The sequence below is a fragment of the Anser cygnoides genome, chromosome 26, assembly GCF_040182565.1.
Source record: "Anser cygnoides isolate HZ-2024a breed goose chromosome 26, Taihu_goose_T2T_genome, whole genome shotgun sequence".
Taxonomy (NCBI): Eukaryota; Metazoa; Chordata; class Aves; order Anseriformes; family Anatidae; genus Anser; species Anser cygnoides.
In genome coordinates this window covers 3,599,245-3,625,875 of record NC_089898.1, presented here as the reverse complement: position 1 = coordinate 3,625,875, position 26,631 = coordinate 3,599,245, and the positions used below count along the sequence as shown (strand labels likewise).

The 26,631-nt window shown below is 38.1% G+C and overlaps 1 long non-coding RNA gene across 1 annotated transcript in view; it reads right to left on the bottom strand.

The window, feature by feature from the left end:
- Positions 1-26,631, bottom strand: part of LOC106046254 (uncharacterized) — a 237,577-nt gene that overhangs the window by 12,786 nt on the left and 198,160 nt on the right. The window contains exons 46-49 of the long non-coding RNA XR_010826660.1: positions 13,596-13,735; positions 10,230-10,353; positions 8,306-8,358; positions 1,296-1,367 (exon numbers count right to left, since the gene is read on the bottom strand). This is a non-coding gene — a long non-coding RNA (uncharacterized lncRNA). The remainder of the gene's footprint in view (positions 1-1,295; positions 1,368-8,305; positions 8,359-10,229; positions 10,354-13,595; positions 13,736-26,631) is intronic.

Here is a 26,631-nt window from a genome sequence, read left to right as displayed (position 1 = left end):
GAAGAACAAGACTTAAGAACCTGCAGGCAAGCATGAAAAATGTAATTTTGCCTTTTTCATTACCTCTTACAAGGACAACCCTACAGCTTTTTAAGAGAAAGTAGAAAAAAGTTTTGATTCAAAGAAAACTAAATTCTCTCAAATTTACACATTATTCTAACCTATGAGATCTGTATGACTTATCTTCACTCCCTGAAGTTATATGTGGATCTTATCTCAGTTAAATTAAATATTTACATATATCTGAGCATCTGCCTGCCTCATTTCCACATCTGCGAGGAAGCAGGAACAGTATTTCCAACACAAAGGGGTATACATATTCCTGGTGTCCTTATGTTTATATACAGACTTAGCAAAACAAAATAAATACCTGAAATATAGGCCATGCAAATGTGGAAGAAAAATGTTGAGCAAGACATTTTTGTTCTGCTTCTAGGTAGAAGTAGTAAAGATATTTTTGGTCCAAACACATCATTCTGTTCCAACACATTACTTTATTCAATTTTATGAAAATTGAATGACCGGAACATAATTAATGGTTGAAACTCTTTCTGTATAACAAATTGAAATACTTTGAATACTAACTAGCCATGTGTAAAGCTCATCAATATTAATGAAACTTTCTGAAATGTATCATTTATTCTTCATGGACAGAATAGACATTAATTGGAAATAAGTCTGATAAGTTTGGGTTTTCAGGAGCACAAAAATGGTAAGGGAAAAAATTCACAGTTGTGTCCAAGAAATTTAGGAGACTAAATTTCATCTTAAACCCATGAAATTTCTGGAAATCCCTGTCACCTCTCCTCACTGTGAAAGCCTAAATAACCTTACAAAAGTGGCCTTCAGCACTTAAAAGCAGGATTCCTAGTTGTTTGCAGTAAGACACAACTTTCCACATATAAGATCTCAAACCACCCAGAAAAAATAGAGAAGGAAAGCCAGGCTCTCAAATTAGATGGTGAAAAAAAAAAAAAATCACCATACTGAAAGAAGAGCTCTTACCTCTTAAAACCCACTGAAGAGCTACTCATTGAGTTATTTATATTCGTTTCAGTCTTAATGTTTATTACAGGGAGAGGTTAAGCTGTGTAAAAAGCGAGCCATACTCTGATTATAATAATTTAGTGCTACATGTTCTTGCCTCACAATTTTACATAACAAAAAAAAACTCTTTTACAACAAGAAAACAATGAAAAATTATAGAAAACTGAGCAGATGTGAAAAGATGCTGCAAATATTCCAGAGCAGGACCATACTGAAATAATCTTAAAACTAAGAGGCATAAGACTTACCAAAATACCCCAAGCAGCCCACTCATACTCCCACCTCCAACTGTCCTCATCCCAAATACTCCTCTGTAGACACTGTCAAAGAAGAAAAAATTTTGCTGACATACATATGAAAAAAAAAATAATATATATATATATATATTTTAAATACTAACCAGAATTTTTAAAATGAAACATAAAATCAGCAGCCCACAGCCTCGATATCGAGTTCTGCCTGATGAAATGAGCAGGTTGTTATCCTTTTTAAGAATAATCAATTAATTCGCATGTCTTCAGGTACAGTCCTTGAACACTGATGTAGGACACCATGTTAATGGCAAAGACAGTATATTACCATAACTATTATTTATACAATGATTCACATAATAAAATACAATAGAAGTCATCTAACATTGTGTGAATTACTTGAGCGACAACTTCAGATTATTCTGCAATGTGGTGGACTGACTTCTCGAATACTTATTAACACAACTTTGTGATTAAGTAATTGCCAGTGGAATTGGTATTTATTTATTTATTTTACTTTTAATCTCTTTCTCTTCTCAGCTGTTTATTGGATTAAATTTAAGAAGGGTGAGAGAAACATGAGTCATTAAATCACTTGAAGGTGCTTCCTGTTTATGAGGCAATAACCATTTTCCTGGGCTAATAAATTCACTGCCCAAGGCTGAACATTTATTGGCCCAAGATACAGTTATTGTTAAGTCAATTGGAAGCACCCTGAAATTGTTATTATAATGAAACTTCTAATGATTAAATATTTGGGAGAAATCATCTATTTTAAAGTGTGTGAGGTTTTGTTTGCTTTTTTGTTTGTTTATTTTAAATGAGAAACTGAGGAGTTTGAGCAACGCTAGTGATTTTTATGAGTTCTATAACCAAAGGAAGGTAATTGTATCTGATCCATATTGTGAAGTCAGTAATGCACATATGTGACACAAAATGGCTCCTGACTTCTTGCTGACTTGCTCCACACTCTCTCCTTGGTCACCCATCTTCTTCCTACCTTACTGTACGCCACCAAGACTAAGATATTTAGAGATCACTTCTTGTTGTAAACACCTGCAGTGTAAACACCAGCATATATCCAGTATTTATTTTTTCTCCTGATTTTTTTTCTATTTTTTTCTCATATAATCACTTTTAAGAAAGCTTTATTAACTCTTAGCTTGATTCACACTTTCTAAACATTGAAATATTTGATTGAGCTCTGATCCTGAGAAATAAAACATGTAAATTTGTTGAGTATATCAGTGTAAGGTGGTGTTTGTACAGGGAGGAGACCTGGGTACTCTGCAGCTCTCCAAACCCAGCACATGAGATCTAGGCACCGGAGAACACCAAAATTAGGGCTGTATTTGAAAAAAATCTTATAATAACAATAGGTTCTGATTTGTTATTACTGAACACAGTCAGCTTCTTGTATATGAACCAGGAGGCTAGATCTGCAATCTTAATACATTTCTTTTCTCAAAGACTTTCTCAAAATATCAGAAAGCAGCTTAACCTTGAAAATACCGCTTAGCTCACAAAAAAGTGGTTTATTCAGAAAATGGTAATTAATTTTCTACAGAGGCTGAAATCACTCTGCCTAAAGCAAAATCCTTCTGACATTATTAAATGTCACAGTGCAGTTAAAGCACAATTATAAACTAATTCACAGAATAAATCTCATTAGTTTCCTGAGGCCTTATGAATAAACTAAAAGAAAAACGTTACCATATTTGACTTTCATCTCAGCTTTCCTAAACAGATATACAATCAAAAAGCATGGCATATTAATAATTACAGATGATCAAAACCAGAGAGTTTGCAGAAACAGCAAGGTACAGATTCTGTACATATGCTGCATGAGAGCAATGGAAAAGTGCTCCACCTTTCTCCAGTGCTAACCTATAAAAGACCATCTAGAACTGAAAAATAAAAAATGAGAACCTGAACATACCCCAGCAGCATGCTCCGTTCAGCAGAGGGTGTCACCTCTGCTCCTGAAGCTGCAAAACTAAGTTAGTTCACTGCTGGAACCCAGAAAAACAAGCTTCAGCCCTAATTAACAATTGAGAAAACAACTGCATTTGAAACAAGCAGAGATTGCAAATAAGATGATGGGAAAAGTTTTTCATTGCTTAAGCCAAAATATTTGGATTTTTTGTATTTGGATTTTTTCTTTAACGAAAAATGTAGTAAAACCAATAAAAAATTGTGACACATTTCTGTTAGACCTTCTTCGTATTTATCTGTCTTACACACCTCACAGGGGTGCAGCTAAGTAAGGACTGGATGGCCTAAGTGCTGGGAGGAAAAAATACCTTAGCTATTCCTATTCCCTTCCTTGTGCTTTGTGCGTAGCTTTCACCTCCACACCAAGGCGCTGAGGTCAAAATTTTCCACGGGGACACGTGCTGCGCTGAATCCAGATTGTTATCTGCTTAATAGATAAATTAAATTCTGCTGGAAAATTAGGATGAAGAGAAGTGGCCACTAAAGGCAAACCTTGCCTGGCTGAGCTGAAGACAAGGGATTTATTCTTTTAACGTCTTTTGCTCTGACTTCTGTAAAACCCTTTTATGAGCTAACTAACATGAAGAAAACATATTTACTAGAAAAATTCAAGAAGGGTAAAGACATACAATCTTCCTGTTGGATTTGGTTTCAAAGGAGTAATTTCCTCCCCCTCAGTAGCAGATCCACATGCATGGCTGTCTCTCTTTGTTTAAATAGGGATGAACCTTCTGGGCCTGGGAATTTGGCTTTGATTCAATTACAGCTGAAGGCTAAGCAGCTTATCCACAGCTTAGCTGAAGCAGAGACCCAACTGGCCCATAAAGCTCAGACGACGACGACTGAAATTGAGAGTAGAAAGAGTGGATCCAAAAATTTGGTTCGGTCCACTGAAAAGACAAAGGACAATCAGAAATAATAGTAAGGGCACTTTGTCCTTCTGTTTTGCTGCCTCCCCCCCTTTGATTCGGTCAGGTCTCGCTAAGAGATCTGCTGCTGCCATAGTTCTTTACGTAAAAAGAGACTTCACCTAGTAGAAGAAAAAACCGCATCCTGTGAGCTAAAACACTAGAATGGGGTTCAGAATATGGGATTTGGGTTAGCACTTGTATTCCAGGCTGCACAGAGATGTGGCTCAAACTCTGTTCTGCAATTCCAATTCTGAAAAAAACAAGTATTCAACTCAAAAGTATTACTCGATATTTTCTTACAAAGATGTTCTGAAGAACTTGTACTGGTATTGGTACACTACTTGAATACTACAAATATAGGAACTGCCTATGGAAGTAGATAAACAAAAATGAAGCACTTCTAATTTCACTCAGCATAAAAGGAAGAGTGAACCTGTCAGATCTTTACAAAACATAACCACAGACCAAATTGTGGATTTTAATCCAGCAGTGGCAACTTACAGCAGCAGAGAACCTGTCTGATCACATAACAACTGTGGAGGAGATTTAAGGAGATCAGCAGTTAAGTTCAAAATTAAATTTCTAATTATGGGGTCATCATAAAACAACAAGCACTTGAAAACATAATGCAAAACAAATAGAAATAGAATCGTTCACTAAATAAGGAACGTGCAAAAGTAACACGCTGCAGTAAAAAGAACATGCCTAATACTATACTATAAAGTGGAATAATGATGTTTATTTTTGCACCATCTTAAAAGTGTTCTTTATATCAAAATCAAATTCAAAGGTTTCCTTTTCTATTTTTTTTTTCCCCTTCTGTGTGTGTTTTCCCTTATACTGCTATGGTCAGTGTATTATACTTAGTTGACTGTAAAACTAAAAGCATGTTAAAATTGAAAGCAATTGCAACATTTGCTTAAATCACACTGGATTTAAGAGGGAGAAAAAATATTAACCAACCTTATTTACACTGAGACTACAGTCTCCTGTGACATCCTAGTTGTCAGCTTTTTTTTTTTTTCCCCCAGTCTCCTAATGCAAGGATAATTTTAGGAATAGAAAATAGAATCAGGAGGTTTAAACCTTTTTTCATTTTTTTTAATTCGAACAAATTCAAGTACTCTGTTGGAGGAAATAATAATAATAATAAAAAAAGAGAACAAAACAGTGAGGACTTAATTTTATATATATATTTATTTATTTATTTATTTTACAAAGGAAGGAGATAAAATGGGTGCTTCAAAACTGATATCCTGAAAATAATCATAACTAAAAGACTGAAGAAACATGTCCACACTCAGGCCTGGATGCAACTCATCTAAATTAGGAAACCGCACGTGATAAATTCACTCAACAGCAGATGATGAGACAGACAATTCCCAGGCGAGTCAGGTCTGATGTAGGAGCGTATTAAGCAAGGCTGACTACATTCATGCCTAATATTAGATGGGATGAATTTAATCTTAGCACTTTTCTGGTGCAACCGATTTCAGTGATGAGAAATTGGTTATAATTCAGCCCACGGTGCAATTGTTTCATGGATGAAGCTGCAGCCCCAGTTTAACTCAGTGGGACTGTTGCAATCATCTTTAAGTCGGTGGATGAATCTTATGAATCAAAATCTAATCGTTTTAATGACACTACAAAAAAATAGAAAAAACGTACTTGGCAACAGAGAGAGAAGCAAATGCAATCTCAGAAAGTTGCTAAAACAAGGGAGGAACTGCATTTGTTTGTATTCGACTCCTACTGTGGTAATTATCTCTGCAGATCTCATGATAACTCTCTTGGAAGGAGTCACTGAGAGCTGTAACACATTATTCAGTAAATGTCACTTTGTGGGAATGGAAGCAGTGTTCATTAGAGAGCCATAAGCAGACTTTTTACAATGAAATTGTAAGGAAGTAGGCTGATTTGATGTTTGCAAAAGGAATACTAATGTCCCTGCTGTCTCTGGGAAGACCTGCTATTTTCAAGAAGAGTTTTCTAAACCAATAAATCCTATGCCAGCAAGTGGCCCAGTAAAGATGCACAGATCTTAGTAACTCATCATAATCCTTTGTAACTCCTTTCAAAACATAACCTGCTTACAAGGATTCGTGATTCTTGTGTTCCGCAAAAATATCCCCAATCAACCTGAATGGAAGCACCCAAGGGGGTTTTTGGCTGTGCAACTGAGCTAAAGGCAATGATTCACGCACTTCAGCGAGCCGATGCTGCAGCAGGTGCAACAGCCATAGTGCACAGCAACACAGCTGTGGCAAGGACCATTTCCTCAAATTTACACCTATACAACTCAAGTCTCGTGTCCTCCCACTCCCCCAGCTCCAGGAGCGGGATGGTCATTAAGCACGAGGTTGCCATATGGGGCTCACAGCACTGGGAAGCTGTGCCGACCCTGTTGCGACTTCAGATCTGGAATTTCATCCATAATTTGAGCGCCTCTGGTGACACGACCTGGGGTTTTCTGTGCCCCCTACCTCAAAAGGCAACAGAGGAATTTGAAAAAGGTCAGTATTTCAGAAAATTAGATCCAATTAGAGCCAATCTTGCCAAAACATTCCTATGTTTTAAGCATCTACAACCCAGCTGTCTGGAAACGAGACAGCAGCTGTAAGGGTTGTATGCTGGTTTCCCCTACCACCAGTCACATACTTTCATGCTACCATGTAAGCTGTGCCTAACCACTGAGGAGTTGTCTTTATACAATATTTGCACTCCCTTAACAATACTGCATTAATAAAGATGTGCTATTGTTGGTACAATAGGTTATTCCCACCGGTTTATCTGTTCCTGCATAGAAATGAAAGAGCTGTACAAGAATATGCACAGGCTTGCCTGATTTGCGTCCTCGCTAGTAATTTAACTCACATAAGTGCATCATTATGTGAGACGAAACAAAAAACAGAGAGATGAAGAAAACTTTCTTTTATCCTAAAAACACAAGGTAAGTGACAACCTGGGAAGTAAATCAGACTCAGCTGGTAATCCGGACTGAACAAAAGAATCTCAGTACCACAGGGAAAATAAAAACCTGCCTTGAGCTGCAAAGTTACGAGAAAGAAGTGTGGTTTAACTCAAGAAGTCTGTGCTTTAGAAAAGTTTGATTTTTTTTTTTCCTATAGATTTCAAGTCTAATGGGGAACTGGTTAATTGACTTTCTGATCCACAAAGAGAAGAAGGGTGACAAGCTGATCCTTAACCGACACAGGAAGGCCGACGGCAAGCAGAAGGGTAACTAATTTATCTTCCAAGTCAACACAGCTTCATGCTCTGGGAGAAGTACATAATTAACACTGGAAGGGGAGCTCCACCTTGCTGCATCAAGCAACGCTATCAATGCTCCTGTCCTGCGGGTTTAAATCAGATCTGGAGTTGACAGGACAGGCTCTTAGTTCATGCAAAGCAGCCCATGGCTGGAGCCCACTGTCATCAGCTGAGCATCTGGCCCCAAAACTGCAGGCAGACAGTGAGCCCTGCAAACACGTCAGGGTAGCTGCACCTCACCAATTAGGCAAGGTTTTCTCTCTTGCAAAAATTATTCCAGCCATTAGCTGAACCTGAGACAGCTCTCCCATAAATAATTTTGTTAATAAGCAGATGTTAATTATATTAACTAAGCTTTTTATTTTTATTTAATTGTTCCTCAAGTTTGTTATCAGTTAAATGCACCAAGGTCAGAGGTGTACCAAACAAATGATGCCTGCAGCAGATAACTCAGAAGTCAATGGTGCTTGGAAACTAATAATTAAGGCCTGATAGCAGACATTTTAAACAGCAATGCTCCACAGTCTTGCTCATCTTTAAATAAAGGGATTAACTTCCCAAACCGTATTCAAGGAACCTTCCAAGATGGAAGCATCATTGTTAGCTACATTCTGGGAAATTCTGGGGAAGCTATTTGCTGACGTAACTGCAGCACCTAAAGATAGCACTCAGATAAAAATAAAAAAGTAAAATCTCAATGTATTAAGTACATTTTAACCCCAAATTTCTATAAATTAGAGTAAAAATGCCATATAAAGTACTCTTCTTAGAGACAGGCTTATAAGTCTTCTATGAACCACAACACAATATGGCGTAGTGCTTAACACGTACCTCAGATACAGCATCAGTGGAAGAGCCGTGGGAGAAGTCCTCAAACACACTTTCTGCAACATAAATAAAGGGAATTTTAGCATGCAGGGAAGCTGTGAATAATAGAGCAGAAACTAAAATGCCTGTGTCTGGTAAATATCCATGCTGGCCATTAGCAATGGCAAATAAAGCTGTTCTTTCAAAATGGTCGCTGTGGAACAGAAACATAACCACACTGGAGAATAGTCAAGGCTTTACGCATAATAAACTATTTTTAGTTTGCCTGAACACGAGAAGTTACGCCTGAACCTTTGAGTTCTTTCAAATAAGAAAGCTTTGGGCAAACAACAGCTCACAAAACCTTGATGCTAATTATTTCCTTGTGGCGTAGAGACCACAGGGACACCAGGGTTCTTTCAGGATCAGCAACTGCTACCACGTTATTGATGACAATAACTTCAACTAACTTTACTGAGGACAGGCTCCCTTCTTATGCCATTCGCTCTACAGCAGTACTTTTCCACTAACTATTCACTGGTCAAAAACTTTGCCCGACAACCACAAACACCCAGCAGCTTCCATGTCTTAACACTGGAGAACAAGCAATCTGAGACAGCAAGGCATCTCCTGAATCACCCTTCTGTGTTCCTTCTAAACTCTTTACATTCCTCGTGGCCTCATTGTTAAGAGTCCGAAGTTATCATCAACCATGGGGCTTGTCAACCCCCATGGCCACACTCGCACATTTACTAGCCACAAATGAGACTGAAGCTGCAACCTGAAGGAAGGAATTGCAGCGGGCTTTGGAAGCCAGGCCTTGTACCAGGAGCAGTGCTGTGCCTCAGCACTGACATACTACTGCTGGCACTGGGGCTGTGCAGTGTTTTAGCAGCTAAATTGACCAAGGCCAAAGGGATTTTAGCTCGGGTCTTGGTGCCAGCAGCTCTGTTCTCATCTTCCTCCTTCCCCCAACAGCAATTTTCAACAGCAGCACTGCTCTGGGATATTCATGGGTTCCGTGGAGCGTGGCGCTGTCATGGATGTGCAACCACTTGCTTTTGGCTTCAGCTGGCCTCTGAAAGGAAGCAAGTTGCTCATTGAGACAAGTGAGAAAAGTAACAAGGCTGAAAGGGTTTATTTCTGGAAACTTTGAGCTCCTTCAAGTCCTTCTCTGCTTTGCTCAATACCTGGGAGGATTGAATCCAAGTATCCAAACCATAACTCACCCTTATGGGTTGGGCTAAAAATTATTAGAGAGTTTTAATGTTCTCTTTCATATATATATATTTGCAGTGTCTGTCTCTAACAAAGTTAATTCAGATACGTAAAAAGAAAACAAAATCAGACTTATAGACTGCCACTTGCTATGGCTCAGCTGTACTTGAGCCCTCAGTCATTGATACTGATTCAACAAAATCACATCGCCACTCGCTAACAATTTGCAATATACATAAACTTGACATTACTCTGCATAAATGAGAAACAAGAAACAATACCTTCTAATGTGATATAGATCTGTCCACTTAGGAGGGGTCCTTGGACTAACTTTTAGAAATTTATGGAAATCCAAATATTATTTAAAGAAAAAGCAAAAACAAATACAGATGTTTCTATAGAGTTTATTTTTCACTGTAACACTTCCATGTGAAAAAGTTATTTATGCAAGAGACATATCCAATATTCGTTTGAAGCTTTCACTCTGCAACAGCTAGCCTAAGAAAAGCACCAGCACTAGATGTAGTCTAAGCACACACAACTGTACTGATGCCATTTTTCAAGGACGCTTTGATTAAAAATACCAAGCTGGCCTACAGGCTTCCTCATCAGCTTGAGATGCAGGTCTGCTCCCTCCTTGCTGCACACAAATGTTATTCTTGAACTTTTTACCACCAAATAGATACATGTGGATTCTCCCAGGCAAGCGACAGACGCTGGCAGCTTTTACCTGTTGTTGGCAGAAATCAGTTCCCCAGCTCTTCTCTTGTCGATGCACGCCAAGCCTGCTTGATTGCTCTCTTCAAGACCAGTCCTCAAGGTGCTGAGCATGTCCTTGTCTCCCTCTGAAGTTCCTGGGAAATAAGCAGATTCAGAAAGTCAGTTATATTTGGTTTTCTCTCCACCATCTTCAGCTGAAATCACCGTCCACAAGGAAAGGCACTGTCAATACCAAGAGGTTTGGAGCATGGTGGTTCAACACAGTAAGGGAAGCTGGCTGTTCTATGTTCTGTTTTCATTCTGCTACATCCGTTTTCATGGAAAAACAGGACAGTTGGTTTCAGAACAGTCAATTCAGCACTTTACACATTAAAAAAAATGCTCAGAGCTTTCGAAACACGCTCTTTTGTTATCTCAGACAACCTTAGTGGGAGCCAAGGATCTGCAGCACTCAGACAGATGTGCATTTCAGCACAGAGCAGATTGCACGTTTTCAAGCTGCTGGTTTCCATCTGATTTAATATTCAGATTCATTGGCATACACCAGCAGCTGAAAACGAAGGCCTTCCAGAAACTCAAGTTTTCAACCCATCGTACAATTGTTCATGTGCAACCAAACCAAAAAAAGCATATGGGGCAGGCACACCATTACTCTGGGAGTAATTTCCCTCTCTACATTCCTGAAAAGGAACTGGAAAACATTTTGAAAAACATTTCTTTGGAAAAGGAAGCTAAACAAAGTTTTATCTACCACTTGTCACATGTGCTATCACGGAAGGGTAAGCTCCAGGAAAGGGCTGTGCCGAACTTTGTACAGCTGTGAGCAAAGTCTATCTGCTCAGAGCAAGAAAGAAATTCCACACACTCAAATTCCTCTAATTACAAAAGCACTACTTCAGTTCCAAGTTGGATGTAGAATTTAAAGGTTATTCTGAACATAGCCGTATGTAAGTCAAAATTTACCATGAACATGTATGATGGTATCAGTTTTATTCAGGGTGACATTTTTCACTACGCTGTGGTAATTAGATTAAGTTTTGGGATACAGCTGTCTCATGCAATTGAAAATTCTCCCTAAGCTGTCATTTACAGAAGGCACTCCTCCATGTTTCCCATGTGGTCCTTTATGCTTGTAATTTGAATAAATAATGATCCCGAACTTACTTTCAGCCACAAAGTGGTTTGAAAATTATCACTCTGATCATGCAAGTCTCTCCTGATTCTAACGAGCTGTCAAGATTTTGAAACTGGCAGTGAAAGGAAGGTCATTAGTGAGGGCAAGGAGATAAAAAGCTGAGGAACAGATTTTCATGTTGGCAGGAAGAGGAGAAAAATCAGACATTCTCTCCTGTTCTTCTCCATGCTGTGAAAATATTTCTTTGAGTCCTTCCAGAAGGTGTCGTCAAAATACCAAGGCTTGAAAGGGAAATATCTGCAGGTATAAGGTGCACCTGCTTTTTGTCCAAAAGTCAATATTTTATGATAATAAAGGATTACCTCTGTATTAAAGGTGGAAAAAGGGAAGAGGGATGCTATATAAACAAATTAAAAAAAGACACTGGAAGGAGGCAAAAGCACTCTGCCATGGTTTGTGTTTTACCAAATGTTCAGGCAAAGACTTTAGCATGTAAACCAAGACTAAATACTTTTCCCAAGGTAGTACAAAAAATTAGCAATAACACAGACATCTGAAACCTGATTGAAAAGCCCAGTATTAGCCCATGCCTTATCCAGAGATACAGAAACCAGGCTGCCAACAGATTAATTTAGCAACACGTATCTTTATTCATTTGGAACAAACCAGAAGTTTCTGCTGTCAGTGAACTCTGACTTTGAACACTGAATCAAATGTTTTGCCTTATGCGAGGCTCTATAAAGCTCTAAAACAGCTCTATAAAGAGCAAAGGCAACAGCTGCTAGCTCGTGCTCTCCATGGTGTACTATAACTAAAGACTTTCTCCCTGACAGCATGCAGCAACAGTGTCATTATATTACTTCGTGAAGCCAAACACTGTGGATATAAAGAACCTAAGACACATCCTTCTAAAACATATTACGGATAAATAAACAGCCTTTGACATTCCCTGTTCCTCTTACGCTTCAAAAGACAGGCTGAACAGTGGAGCATTATGAATTTTCCTAGAGATGTTCAAGCTAATTTAATAGGAATCATCAGTTTATTATAATGCACATCGCTTCGGCCCATCAACTGTAGAGTGCACAGCAAGGTTGCTCCCTTGGGCACTGTAATGGCTAAGCCCTGGTGTGTGCTTCATACACACTTGTTGACTAATACATTACGCATCATATCTCAGCAAGAAACTGTATTCCCAGTGGACCTTACACTTAAGAAGAACAAGTAGAAAGACAGTCCACATGTCACCTCTGTGGAGTACGTGTTGAAGAGGAACAATAAACCAGAAGGGCTTTTTATAGCAGATACAGAACCAAAAGAGATGACAAAGAAAACACAGGTAAGGGATAAGAAGAAGAGTCAACAGCATGTCTCACTGCAATCCATACCATGGGTTGAAGTCCTCTGGTTAGATTGCTTCCCTGGGTGATTATAGGTTCATTCTCAGTTTTTACACTGGTGGACCTGTATAAACAACTTCCACCCATGTTAGGGCCAGTCCATGCATAGAGGTCTTAGTGAGATAAAGACAAAAACTTGTTTGGACATTCTGCTAGGGTTATGGCTCAGATCTCATCAACAAATCAGGACATAAAGAAACATTTTTTTAAATGAGGGATGGAACCGATGCTCAGAGAAATTAAGGAACTTGTTCAAGGTCACTGAGCTTGGAAAACTCCCCACCATCACATCCCTAGCCAACAGGCTGTGTTGAAAAAAAAATAAAAAAAATAGACCTTTTCTGCCCTATTTTAGGTCTGTGACTTTGTACTACACCTAAATTCCCCTTTGCCTCATTTATTTGAAAAGCAGCTGCTTAGCAGATATGTTAAACCTATTTCTATGCTGGGAAAAGATATATCCTGTATACAGATCTCCATCATGCCATGAAATACGTCAGCTAATTACCTTTTGGAACAAGAATCACACTGCTAGGTAAGAAATAAGGCACAGGATCTCAAAACCCTGACATTTAGTCTGTGCTCTGAGTAATACTTTGACAGCTTCTTCTCATTTTCCTCACATGGTTTCCTTACTGGAAGACTTGTCATCTGAAACCTGGACATGTTAGTATCCCAAGACCTACTTCTGAACCTAGCTACAGTCTTAAAAAGCTTATTCTAGGCTTACGTTCCAGACTTGCTAAACCAGACTAGTCAAAATGTAGGGAGCTGATTCATAATTGCTATCATTTCCCAATTTCTGCTAATAAAACAGGTATAGAGACATACTTTCTCTTACCTACATTTAAGGTGTTTTTTTGTTGTTGGTGGTGGGTTTTGTTTCGGTTTTGGTTTTCATTTCTGTATGTTATCGTTTCATTGCTTGTTTTCTATGGCAACAGGTTTCTCAATTGATTGTTTTGTTTATCTTTCAGAGCCCTGGGAAAACACACAAGACCTCGCATCAAGAACATGGATTTGATAAATATGAAACATAAAAAGAAATTTCAATACTTCATTTGCTTGTTTCATTGGTTGTTTTCTGTGGCGACAGGTTTCTCAATTGATTGTTCTGTTTATCTTTCAGAGCTCTGGGAAAACACACAAGACCTTACATAAAGAACATAGATTTGATAAAAATGAAACATAAAAATAAATTTCATTACTTTCATACCATCTGCTTTTACGGGGCACCAATTAAAAAGCACAGAATGCAGCATCAGATGTTAGGGACCAAACTTCTGTTCCATGACAATATTGTATAGAATTACATCCATCTCTTTTTCCCCTCTCCGAAGAGGCAAGGAGAAGAAGTAGAACATATGTAAACACCAAAAATACTGAAAAGATTCTCATGTGAGGTTTGATGTTTCGCTTAAGACTATATTTAGACCAGCACAATTTAGTGGTTGGCTTCTTCCCAAAAACAATGCATCAGGTATTTTACTGCTTCTCTTCTTTAATGGTATTGTAAAACTACTGACAAGTACAGCCTAGAAGATCCTAAAACAGAAAAGGTGCAAGCAGTGAAAGGATTCATCTATCACCATGCATTGCTCAAAGCCTCACACAAACATCACTCCAAATGCTAACTTCAAATGCTAAATGGATGGAAGAAACATTTGGCCTTTACATTTTGGAAATGTTTGTTTTAAGGCCCTCAATTCTAACCAACCCGAGTGAACACGATATAAGTTACACACTTGACTCCCAGCTGTAATGCTGACGCCCTTCTGATGGCAGAACTCCCTGTATTCCTGATATCTATTGCGACAGGTCACAGCTATAATGGCTTTTCACCTTCACAGGACAACTTTGACATCTAGCAGCAGAAATGCTTATAAACGTTAAAAAAAAAATAAAATTCAATTTTTGCATACTCCATGAACATATACAGAGAGATAACGAGGTCATTTCTGCATTTATATGGTTTAGGAAAAGTTGGCAGAAAAATGCCTGAGACACCAAGAAAATAAGGCTAGGTACTTTTTATCTTTCAAGAATGTAAGCATTCAAGAAGCACAAAAACTTCAATGCAAATTTCATGGCAGAGGCCTTCAGGTATTTTAAAATCTTAGTCTAGTAGGCCTGGTGATATCAAACAAACCGTGTTGCAGAGCTCTGGTTTTGCTGTCAGAAATCAAGAGCCAATTTGGTGACTAACTCATAAAACCAACAATTCCTTTTTAGCGTTGTGCATAATCAGACTCCGTGTTTTCATCTTTATTAAACGCAAGCTCCAGAGGATGGAAAATGCAGAGAAAATGTCCGCCTCTGGAGTTCACTCACTTCATGAAAATTGAGAATCAAAAAGCTGACGAACAGACAAAACAACAAGAATGGACTCAGCTAAAAGCTATCAAATCAAAGGGGATTGGATAAATCCAAAGAATGAATGTTTTATAGAACCGAATCCCATTTCTCTGATCAGCCCTCACTTCTCTATGAAAGCCTTAAGCAAGGAAGAAAAAAAGAAATAAAAAAGGAAATGATCCAACCTATCCAAAGAAAATCTGCAATAATTTCAGCATAATTTTTACCCTGAAAGAATGGAATGGATAAAACCTCAACAATAAAATAAATAAAGGCTGAAGGACAATTATTGATTTTACTGCAGCACACAGACTGAGGTGATAGTCACCTATGCACATCACACTAGGATAGTGCGACACCTGTGGGGTATTTGGGTTGCACATCCCCTGAGAAAGGGACACATCCCTCCTCCGTGGCTTGCAAAGGTTGACAAAAATTCAAGGTGAAGTCTAAAGAAAAACAGGATGCAGTACAAGTGAAACAAAGAGCGTTCAAGATCAAAAAGGATAAAATTACACCAGGTTTCTGCAAAGCCGAGTGTATTAAAGGTGCTGGGAGAATAAGCATGGAACTGGCGTGCAGACTACAGAAATGTTTAAACAACTCAGATAAACAGCACCGAGATATACAGGCACACTGAGAACCATGTAGTTTAATTTCCTGTTAAATGATACTGTTTTATAAATGAGATTCTGTACAGTACTTTTTTTTTTTTCTTTTTTTGTTAGTGGATAATAAACTGGAATGGATAGTTAGAAGATAATTAGCAAGAGTGCTTTTACAGTTAATTGGCAAGACTTATTTTACTCTGCACAATGCCAGGTGCTGTCTGAAGTGCTCATCTTCTAAGGCATCGCAATCAGCTGCCGTGCTTTGCTAAACACAAAGGGTCTGTAGACACAGGAAGGAATAAAAACATGTTTATTTAGGATGGACCAAAAACCAGAAGCGCATGAGGGCCTCTTAACTGCCTCCTAACGATTCACCACCATCAGCCTGATGTTGGTTTTGTCAACAAAAAATTCAAATACTACAAAAATGAATGAGAAGCAACAAAATATAAATTGAAAATTAATAAAAGTTTCACTGCTAGGTCAAGTTTCTAACTATAAGTACAGAGCCCATGCTGTCAAATGTTCATGAGTGATTAATTTTCACACTTCAGGAGATTACAGAAGGTTTTTTCCCCCATAACATTCTTCACTGCCTTGAACCTTGTGAAATTATTTATAACCATGAAAAGGGTATACATCATTTTTATTCTGATCTGATATTATGCTGCAATAGCTTTCACTAATCTGTGTAACTGTACAAAGCTTAGGACCCTTCAACTTCTCTTTTCATCTATTATATAAACAGTGATTTCCATTATTTTTCATTGACCACTAATTAACATTAACTTACTGCTTTTATACAATTTTCTTAGGCAAAAAGACTGCTGGCAAATTCTTAGCAGGGCTGAAATTGCATCAGGAAGTATGGTTTAAGTTTGTGCTAACACTGCAAAAAGATGTAGATATATTAGGCAAGAAACGTTATATATATACACATATATATAATGAATATATATTTTTAAGAATTTATGATGAACCGCTTCATTAAAGACCCTGTACCATCTGCAAACTTTAAAGCGCTTAAGTCTTAACTGCCTTGTACATCGCAAATTTTTAGCATAACTACAAGATTTTCAAAAGACACGTTCAAAACGTCAGGTTAAAGATTTAAATTTAAATCTTTGTATTTTACTTAGCACTTTGCCACTAACCTTAATAGATGAGGGATCACAGAAGAATCTGTACACCCTCACTGGTATGTTCAAAGGGGCCTCAACTAAATTCCCAACATTTTCCAGCACCCCAAAACATTTCCCTCCCTCCTACACACACTCTTTCTCCAGTTAATTAATCAGTAAGCAGTGTTTTATACCATTTTGTAGCTCCACCAGCCCAATGCAGAGTTGACAAGCTTCTATAGCATGTCAAGCAACAGAACAGTTACTTAATTATCCTGTCAGATTTAGCAGTTATTTGATACAATCATTCATAATATAAATAACTTCTACAGGGAGCATGAACATGCATTTAAAACATCACAATGTGCAAACAACAGCAGTTCCCATTTATTAAGTGCAAGCGTAGGAGGCTACTTAACTGCAATTAGCAACAGCCGTGTTAAGTTTTTTCTTAGCTTATTTTTATTTGAAAGATATTAGGGCTTGATTTATTTCTAATATATAAATCTGTTCTTGACCGAAGTTTAGTGAGCTAGGGAATCCCAAAGTAAACCATTCGCATGATGTTTGTAAGAAAACTATGTCATAATACACCTCACAATTCCAAGATAAAGATGTCTCTGTTCTACATCAATGGCACATTACATTTATTAGAGGTCATTGTGTTTATTCGTTCTAAGTACTAACACACTGGTGAAAGTGTGCATGTGTTGGGGAGGGAACCTCAAAAAGTTCTTTACTCGCAATTTTTGTAAGTGATGACTTGTAGTATAATACCGGTCGATTAGATTCATGGTTATCTCCAAAATAAAACAAATCTCTCTATAAAAAGGAAACTTTTTTTCTGCTCAGATTATTGAAATTTGAAGTTAGACTAAAAAAAATTGCCAAATTCAATTTATCTTATATATTTATTCTATTAACTTCTTAAAAAATATTTATCGGGGTGCCACCTTTCTACCATCAACTCAGACATCAGATGGGTGCTTTTTATCCTAAGTACTGTGAAACCAAGCCTAAATAAGGCTTCCTATCCCAGATGGCCTGTTTCTTGTTCCTCTCCCTAAATCGGTCTCCAGATCTCTCTCTCACAAAATTTTTTCCTTAAAGTTTCCAGAGGTTTTCTGGAGTTTTCTTTATCTGTCATTTTGCCTGGGATGCTCATACTACTCCTCAGAAGCACAATTTTTCGGAAGTCCTATGGACACCAGTAGGAACAGAAATAACTCAGATGTAGCAGACTGGGGCTGTCTCACTGCTCATATAGCTGCTCTTTACAGAATAGTGTAAAACTGAATTGAGCAGAACGAATTACTTCCTCTTAGAGCTTGATCCTACAAGATTTACATAATGAGAAATAATCTCCTCCCAGGAATAAGCACAGAAGTCCACAGAACTACCACTACATATAAACATGAGCATGGCTGGTGTGACCCCTTGGAGAGCATTTTCATCCAGCCTTGAGGTAACACTTCATCTACACAGTCTCCTCAGATTGTGGGTTGAATTTTTTATGGAGGTGCAAGACTACTGTGTGCAAGAAGTTTTGGACATCAGGCTTTGTTTCCCTCCCTCACCTCCTTTTCTTCCAGATTTTTATTTTTCTGAGTCCCTTGCACACAGCCAATTGCAGGAAATAGCTCTTGGCAGATTCATGCTGGCAGTAACAACACAATCGTATCAAGCTGGTTTCAAATCAAAGGAAAAGAACATTTTTTAAATATCTGATGTTTAACACAGTCTAGCAGGTATCCTTGTTTTGTGCTATATGTAGGTCCAGTGACAGAGGTGGTCAAAACTTCTACAGAAGCCTACCCAGCTCTTCTGTAGCTGGTAGAGTTATGCTAACATACAGAAGCAGTGGACTTGACTCGCACGTTTGGGTTTTGTTTTTACTACATACATATGGACACCTCAGAAGAACTCTTTCATTCTGCAGTAGGCTTAAAATAGAAAAACCCAAAACTCTATAAATTCACCCAGTGTTATCAAAGTATATGATCATGTATCTATTTGCAGGTAAGATTTTTAGTATCCAACCACACTTTGAATTGCAGTAATTAGCACACAATTAGTGGGTGAAATTAGACAAACCAGTAATAGACACACAGATTTCTCTGCTAAAACTAACAGTGTTTCTAGGGTAGATGGGCAGCAGCAGATAATCCATCACTTTAAGTCTCTGAAAACCCCCACACTTAACTTCAGTCAGAAGTTGTTATCAGGATCAATTCAGGAATTACTGAGTGTGATTCCAGCATGCATTTTATGAGCAGGATTAAACCATGGTAGCCTGCATCAGCCCTAAAAAAAATCCAGGCCTATGAAAGTAATCCTGCTAAGCCCCTCGGTTTGCTTGTGTGGGTGAGGATAACCACATGCCTCATCGTTTACTGGATTAAGACCCAAGACCATGAGATGCATCTCGCCTCTGATTAAACCAGATCTAAAATGCGTGTAAAACCTTCAGTAACAGCAATGTTTGAGACTGTCAGCAGCTTGAGTTTGGCTCGCATTCCCAAAATCTTACAATAGTTTTAGAGCTGGGTACTTAATGGGAATCATTTCTCCCTCAAGAGCAATGTGCTTGTGACTCTCTGAGCTTCTGATTTGCATTTAGACTGCAAGTAAAAAAATTTCCTTTGCAAGTCATCACCCAGCTCTTCACCATATGAATATTTCTCCCCTAATTAATGTCACTTAATGTAAAATATTATTCTGTATTCCACAGAGCAGCTGTAAATTATTTACTTGTAAAACATGTTGACTTTTCATGAGTTGTTTGTACAGTAAGCACTGCACCGTCTAAACTGTAGGGGGAGAGAGAAATCAATCATTTGTAATAATACCCAATAGGAGGTTTACCACATGTTATATCAATTTTTATGTCTGACACAAATAGCTGCAGCCATTACTTTGGATTTTTATTTTCTGAAGGGAATTAGAAATTCACTGTTACCTTCTGCTTCTCATATGTTGCCTTCGAACTAACACAATTTAAAGGTGTTTGGAGCCTTTTTACCCACTAATTAAGGCAGCACATTAATAAAACACCGTTTTAGAATATTCATTAAGCACACAGTCTGTATGAAACAGAAAAACTAGTTTGTGTATGTAACTTAATTAACCCGCCATAAAACAATGATAGAACATCAAGTTAATCAAATGCTTTAAAAAACACATTTACACTCACTGCTCATTCCCTATCAGGCATAGTCTATGCTACTTTATGCATGCATTCAAATTTTAGGTCTCGCTTTCAGTGAATGAATTACTTGCTATCAGTACTGATTAGTGTTTAGTGAAAGGTGTCTATTTTAGACCACCAAAAGACACCCTTCATAAATTTCAAAGCCCTACAAATAAAAAAGCACGGGCTTATTGTCTTGCCATGCTCCTCTGGTATTTTTTTTCCTTTGCGAAAAGGATTTTTTTTTTCCCTGCACCTACAGTAAAGATCCTCATCCAAGCAGGATAAGCATAAACCCATCACAATAACGCTGTGGATTTAAGGATTTCCCACAACTGCAAGATGCTGTTATGCTACACAACCACTGATCTGCGCTGAATGAGGGATTTCGAGGCAGCTCCTCTTAGAGATTTTTCGGCTGCCAGTTCCCTTGGGCAGCACTGACCACACAGACACCTAAAAGACGACCTAAAGCTCTCAGATGAAGATGATGTTTGACAGGTCCACTCCTCAGGCACAAGAGCACTTCCTGGCATAGGGATGAAGTTCTTTGAAGCCATGGCACCCAGGGAACCGGTCAGAGGCTTTGAATGGACAAGGAGTAAAGCAAATTGTCACAGCCTCGCCATGCTGAGTCATGCCACCTCCTGAAATACTAGCACTTACACACACAGAAAATCCAGCGCTGTTTGCAAGAAGAAAACGAAATCGGTAAATCTCCTTTCCCCTCTCAGAAGGGACTCTTGAGCCCAACTTGGGTTTGTCTTCTTTTCTACTGCAGAAGAAAAACAGTAAAAAAAAAATTGAACAACAAAGCTGGATTTTTCCCTCCTAACATGGCCTTGCCGAAGGAAGGAAAGCTTTCCAGCTGCTTCTGCAACACTGCTGTCCTCTGCCAGCCCCCAGCACCAGCCTGAGGGGTTGCAGAGTGCTCTTCAGCACCCACCCACCAGAGCTCTGTTCTTCCCTATCCTGCCCCATCCAAACCCGAAAACGGAGCAGAATAAAACAAATCCAACAACTCTCTGCCTCTTGTAGGTGTCCTCTGAAGGCTGACTGACTGTAATGTCATGGTTTAAACTAATGTGCATTGATAAACGCAATTAAGAACCGAGGTTGAAAGCAATAGTACACAGATCCACAGGTAAAATATAAACTTCAACAGCAATATTTCACCTTAATTTCAAGCCTGAATCAGAATTCACAGTGATCAATACACAGAAAGCATCCTGCCTGCAAAGCAGCTTCTGTCTCTCACTAAAACCACCCCACTGTCATTCCACCGTACATCAGAGGTCCCATTTCAGCAAGTTTTCCAGAGCAACCAAAAAACCTTGACCCATTTCACTCTATTTTTTGCAGCAAATGTAAGCAATGAATTATGATGTGCATTAAGTTTATGACATTTAGCATACAGAGAAGCTCGCTGTCAAAATGTTTATAATAAAGCTTAAACACAGAACAGATGTACGAAACTGTGACTCAAGATGAATCACCCATACTTTCTGTGCTTTGATCAATACATCTGCTTTGGTGAAATATGATAGCAACAAAAACTGATGTGGATATTCTAACTGAAACACCAGAACTCCAACAGAAGCTATCCATTTATTTGGAATAGTTTAGAAGGGTCCTCAAATTCATACTATTGGTAAACCTATTTTCTCTGTGACAATTGGCGTAAATTTAAAGCGGTTATTTATCTCCACTGATGCTTAAAGCATTGTTTGATCCAAATTTCCCTGACATTTTCCCCTTTTGCAACAGGGTTTTAGAGTGTCTAAGTGACTGCAGTGTAACTAGCTTCACAATAAATAGCAGTTTAGGATCTGTCCTCAAAAATTAATGAACAAGGTCCCCATAAATATCCAATCGATTCACAATGACACTAGATTGTTATTTTCCTACTCTTACACTCAGCTTTCTTACACTAATTTACATACCATAATAAATGATTTAGAAATCAATTTCAGCTACAGAAAGTCCGGTTTACCTATTCCTTATTAAAAAAAAAAAAACACATTACAGATACTTAAGTTTCCTATTACAGTCAATTTAATTTATTACAAAAAAGCAATGTCATAAGATTTGGATCTATCAAAGGTACCAAGAGGTAATGGAACGTTAGAGGATATTATGACTATGAAACATGAAGAAGGGAACAAAGTGATTTCCATTTATAGTGGAAAGTAAATATTTGAGATAATAAACTGGCCAATGTAACTAGGATTAGAATTAGAATAGAAGAAAAAGAGGAATTCCATTTTTAAAGGCATATTGGTTATTTATGAACAAGCTATAACGACAAGTTATAAAAGGAAGAAAAATAATCTTGTGATAAAAGCAGCTTATTGGAACTAGATCTGAATTCAGATTTTGACTGCTCCTATATGAGATTGTGTAAGTTCCTTCAACCGCCTGTGCTAAAACTCCCCAGCCGTAAAATGGGAACAATATTTCTCTCGTTGCAAAACTTTCATTACTTTCACCTATTTAAATCTGACACCCGGCACCAACAAACAAACAAAAAACCATAGCTTTCCACTGAGACAACATAACAAGATCGGTCTTTGGAGAAGAACTTGCATCTTTATTCGCATTTCCTATGAAATGCTTATTTGTTTCTTCTAACAATAAACATGTGACAGTTTGCCTCAGTTTACTGTCATTCTCTATAGAGCTCTTTGCATTTTGTTGTTGTTTCCAAGTCTCAGATAATTGCACTAGACAAAGAGGCAAGACTTTTCTAAATCCGTCTGATTGCACCCATTTTCCTCTGCTGCCCCAAATTTCAGATGGAAGAGGAGACTGTAATAAGCCATGGTACATTGTCCTCCCTTCCAATGGGATGAGACTTGGACACGCAGAAGGGGTCAGGTTAGCTAAGTTGTTAGACACATTATAAAGCCTCCGCAAGTTTTATTCACCACTGATTTTCTATGTAAAATTTTTTTTCAAGTCCTTGATGTTATTCTGCTAACATCCTTTATCAGTTATCTACCTATTCTGGTTATTTGTTCTTACGCTGATACCTTGACTTGGCTTAGCAAAAAAAAAAGGATGAGTTCATTGATGTAATCCAACACCAGGCAATTGACAACTTACAAAAAAATGTTATTTTAATCAAACCACAAAAACAGATTGATGCCAACAGCTGTAGCAATGAAGGGAAGCTGAAAACCATTATACAATTTACCAAGCATCAGTGAGCAGGCTACAGCTCAGTTACTGCACTCCAGCAGATGATTTTTTTCTTGTGTTACAAAATTCAGTGCTTCATTGCTGATAATCCAAAAACGGCAATTTGCTTTTCTTTTCTTTAAAATTTACATGCTGAAAATGAAATGGGGCAAAAAGTCACAGACAACCACTAAATGCCTGGTACAGTTTAACTAAGGAAACATCCTACAAGGCTATTCTTCCTGATGGGTTTTCACTTAAATACAAAACCCTGCTTATCACAGCTAATGCTTAACCATCCCGATCAGCACTGGGCTGAAATAACATAAAACATTTATCTTTATGAGTTAATTCTGCACAGTCTCATATCTTCTGCACTTAACTTCAGGCTTTGAAGCAGTCTTCCCGCAGTAAAATGGGAATATTCACGCCTTCTAAATTAAAGACTTTTTAGGACTGGAATATTGTAATTACGTTGTATTTTAACACTACTAACTTTCCGGGTTCTTACTTCGACATATGTCAGGTTGTGGCTATATTGTGTCAAGAGATGTACAAATACAAAACAGATCAAAAAGGCAAGTGAATAAGCAAAATACTTCTGCAGTTCTTCTGTTTGTTTGTTTTGAGGTCACACAGTACATACCTACTGCTAACGTGCATTGCAAGCCCTATTTCTACATCTCAGCCATAAAAGCATACATCCTGCATGACATTAACGGTAACAACATTGCAGTTGCTTCAGTTCATGCAGCAAGGAAAGGATGATTTGATTTCAGTGGAGCCTGAATAAATTCCCCTTCACCTCTACAACCCTAAAACAAGACACAGCCGAGCACAACCCACTCAACGTGGCACCACCAGCCCTTCTGCCAGCAGATGTTTCCACTTGACACCTTCAGACCCAGAAGGGGTAAACAGAATGTCTTTAAACATCCTATGGGCTTATATGTAAATATTTGGGGTTTTAATATCCACTGCCTGAGGAGTACAAGGGCTTTCCTGAATGGCAAGTGTGTAACAATGAAAGTAAGTTATGACCTAATGCTGGTTGCGGTCTGCAAAGTGCTGGAATATTGATATTGGTTTCCTCCTTTAATACCATGTATTAATTCAGATAAGCTGATGTTAGCATCTTCTTGGCAAGCAATACACAGAAAATCAATATATCAAAAAAATGAATTATTTATTTATGCAGTACAGCTTAGCATAGGAGATGAATTTTACTTCTCCACCTGCCATTTAAGTTAACATAACGCCATAATAATGCTGATACCATTATCTGAAATGCGAGTACTTTAGCTCTTTTTTCTATATCACTGAAAACAATTTAGTCAATAAGTTTGCTTACAGATGGCAATTTTCCAGAGTAGGCAGAGAAATTAACCTAAAGCCAAATGTCACCGTGCAATTGTTTACATATTGTAAAATATCTATTTATTTTGTTTGCTCTTTGTGGCCCAACTGATTTCATCAATGCAGTTTGTATGCCCAGGCTGTAGGCAAAAACTAAGCATCTGACCAGCTACGGTATTTCTCTCACAAATGTCCTTAAAATATTCTCACCCTTAACAGTTATTTTGTTTTGAATTTTTTAAAGGAAGTTTTTTTAAAAGGCAGGTAGTAGAACTAAGCCACGTGCAAGGTAGGCTCAGCAAGACTTGAGTGGTAGAGCTCAGATGGCCCTTCCCACAGGGTCCCGTGCTGTCTTTAAGAAAGCAAGCTCCATTTTTCTCCCACGCAACTATGATGGCCCTTTGCCCATCCATTAATTGCAGAGCAGAACAGGTGGCTGAACATTAGACACGATATTTTGCTGTTGGTTAGACACTTTATGGTATGAATAGCCTGAAGTCTGCCAAACCCACCTCATGGGCTTAATCCAAATCCCTTTTACAGTCCAAGAGAGATGCAATTTTACATGTTGAGTATCTAGCAGAACAGTAGCTGAAGAACCTATTAAAATCATGATCTATCCGTGGACATCCCATGAACTGACAGCACAGAATTATTTCTCCTCCCTTAATAAGCAACTTGGGGGACTGTTCGCTTGGAAGACCTCCTGGGAAGCATCTTAAATTAGTCAAATATTTTATCAATGCCACTTGAAATAGGTTTCCCCCCAGATTGTTTGTTTTATTTTTATTTTGAATAAACACAATCACCATCTCCAGAATCTTGGCTTCCCAAGTCGGTGAATCGTCTCTTGCCAGTACAATAAACAAAATAAAGCATCTTCCCACATGCAAAGCCCCCAACTTCTGGTCAACAGAAGTCTTTGTAGCGACTACGACAGTATTTTTAAAATCAAATATGGAAATCATATAGGACATCAAAATAAGGCACTCGATTACAAACATTCCAGTAGCAACTCAAGGTCCTTAAAACTATTTTCCACAGTCATTTTAGGAATAAAATTTCAGAACTTCAGACATCTGGACAGGAATGCTGCCAGAGTGAATCTTCACAAAACTGCGCTCAGTGGCTGCGACCAGCAGCTCCACTTCTGACTTCCAACAGAGATTATATCAGACATTGATTTTAACTCACACAAGAAAGTACTTGTTGAGATGCCTGCAACAAAAGCAACTGATTGTACCTTTCAAAAAAATACCACTTGAAAGGGAAAGAGAAAAGAGCTTGACTTTGCAGAGACGAAAGTTAAATCTATCATGCTATTAACTTAAAAGATGGGAAAATCATCTTATTGCAAAGTTGCCAACTTTAATCTTTCTGAATTGGTTTGAAATACATCTTTCAAAGTGAAATGAAATATGTGTTTTAGTGTACAGTAATATCTGGACTAAGGGGGGGAAGTTCCTCCTTTCTTTGACCTTTTTTTCAGTTGAACTAATTTCTAGAAACTTACTGTTGTCTCGCAATTGGTAGATAAAGGGCACACCACAGCATTTGCTAAGCAACTGCAATTCCTAAAAATTAGGTGCTAAAGATTCCTGAATTTTGCACTCTTTCATAAATCACCAAGAGCCTGAACTGAAATGAGTGCAGCAAGCACCAGTATAGGGAAAACTTTTGTAAACATGTGGACTGCACCCAGGGAGAGCTCCCCAAATTCTTATGCACTGCTGTCTTCCTTATTTCCTAACACTTTTTTTTTTTTTAATTTATTGTTATTTTGAGTATTTGGTTTTACTTCCAGCTTAGGATGGGACAGTTGGAGATTGTAGCCAGGATTAAGAAATATCTCTGTGAAGTACTATCGTATCTGAATGAACAGATAGGACAAATCTGCACAAATGAAGCTGTCAAATGAGAGAAAAATGATTTCCGTTGGCAACATAGCAATTAAGCCGAGCAATGGTGGCCCAGCTGTATGTTCAGTGGGCTAACAGAAGCTGTATATATGTAAATCAACAGAGGACAGGAACCTCTTGAGAAAGGGTCTGAAGGGCCCTGATT